Source organism: Herpailurus yagouaroundi, unplaced genomic scaffold (genome assembly GCF_014898765.1).
Source record: "Herpailurus yagouaroundi ecotype Mexico unplaced genomic scaffold, PumYag 69347, whole genome shotgun sequence".
NCBI lineage: Eukaryota > Metazoa > Chordata > Mammalia > Carnivora > Felidae > Herpailurus > Herpailurus yagouaroundi.
Window position 1 is genome coordinate 1 of NW_024420846.1, and position 1866 is coordinate 1866.

Consider the following 1866-nt stretch of genomic DNA (forward strand, 5'->3'; position numbering starts at 1 on the left):
GTGCCCCATGAATGCATGCACCACCCTCCCTCGGTCAGGAGAAACTGTCAGTTTCAGTTCCCTCAGTTAAAACAAGACAAGCAAAGACGCAGGTTTTGAACATCTTGAAGCCAGGAAAGGGAAGTGATAATAATGTGTAATGTATTATAAATGGTAACAAAACAAAATTATTAAACACATTGGTTTCGCATGAAAGAGATATTCATGCCTCCTGTCCTGAGTCTTCACATGTCCTTTTTAATGCTTCAATATTTTTTTCAACTACTTTAATGCTCAGGGAAAAAATTAACCTTTACAATGTACCTAAATCATGGGGCGCCTCATTGGCCCAGTCACTTAAGCCTCTGACTTTGGCTCAGGTCATGACCTCACAGGTTTGTGGGTTCGAGCCCTGCGTTGGGCTCTGTGCTGACAGCTTAGTGCCTGGAGCCTGCTTTGGATTCTGTGTCTCCCTCTCTCTGCCCCTCCCCCACTCGTGCTCTCTCTGTCTCTCAAAAATAAATAAATAAATATTAAAACCCCCCCACAAAATGTACCTAAATCAAGTACAGGGGGCAGGGGGCACACATTTGCCCTCTTGCCTCAAACTCCAATATGGTTCGGAGTGGTGCTGGCTTCTATTTACAATGGAGATATTTTGTTCATCATTGATTTTTTTTTTTTTTTGGATTCACATTGATTTTTTCAAAATCATCACATGAAAATATTGCTTATCTGGTCTTAAAGTTATTGCCTCTCTCTCCTCATCCTGCTCTCAGGCCTGCCTGAGATCATCACATTAGACCAGGGCTTGCCAGCTCCCTGTGGTGGATTCCCCCACCCCCTGGGATACCTTTTACCCAAGATTCACAATCTGACTGTCTGTGTTCCAATCATGCATTTCATCCTGCTTCCTCTTTTACATTTTCTTAATCACTTTACCCATTATCCTTGTCAACATGTCAACATCACCCCTTAAGGGTGTTTTTTGCTGCAAATTATTCTAGAGACTGTGCATGTCAACATGGGGGAGATTGTATGTAAGGGGTGGGTGGAATGGAGGTATGTGGGAACTCTTTGTATCTTCCCCTCAATTTTGCTGTGAACCTAAAACTTTTCTCAAAAGAAAATTTATTTACAAAAAGCACTATGTTCCCACAGAATAGGATCTGACACTCCTCTAGTCACCTGGGAGCAGAGTGTCAGACACCAAGAAACAGGGGATCTCTCTGATGGGATGAGAAAATGCCCAGTGTCCCTGGGATCTCTGCCCGCTGAGCATGGGGGCACCAACTTCACTCACCTTTCTTGTCTGACAAGCTCACGGCCAGAATCTCCCAGGTGGTGATGGAGTCTTTCAAAAATATATTCATGGTCTTTGTGGAGATTCTGGATGGAGGAGAAGTGGGGATATTAAAAAGAGGCAGGTGTCAGAGGTACGGGGGAAGCTGGTGTGGAAGGGTCCCATGGGGCATGTTGGTGGGTTGGGTGGGGGCTGGGCACATGGAGGGAGCCTGACTCTTGATCTTCTTTCTAGGCTGGGTTGTGGAGTTGCACAGTGATTCCAGAAAAGAGGTGCATAGGGTACATACAAATGAAGTGGTCCAGTCTGGGCTGCCATAGGAGCTGGCCTGGGGGTTGGGTTAAGGTGGGGGGTGTCTCAGCCTTACCCATCTTTTGCAGGTTCATTGAGATCCTCCATGCGCCATAGCCAGCTCTCAGGGAACTGGCTTCGGGAAATGATATCTTCTTCCGGGATTATATCCTCATCCAAGTCACCTAGGAGGCACGGGTGAGGAGAGGGCATTATGGGTTTAGAACACACCCATTTCTCCACTGTCCCCAGAGATATTTATCTCTACACATCTCTGGATTAACTTTATAGTT

General features: G+C 45.7%; 1 long non-coding RNA gene across 1 annotated transcript; it reads right to left on the reverse strand.

Annotated features, from left to right (window-relative positions):
- Positions 1–1293: 1293 nt before the first annotated feature.
- On the reverse strand, positions 1294–1811 carry LOC121026278 (uncharacterized). The gene is made up of 2 exons (XR_005788321.1): positions 1650–1811; positions 1294–1368 (listed from the first exon to the last, which is right to left on the reverse strand). It is a non-coding gene; the product is annotated as an uncharacterized LOC121026278 (long non-coding RNA).
- Between the last annotated feature and the right edge of the window lie 55 nt (positions 1812–1866).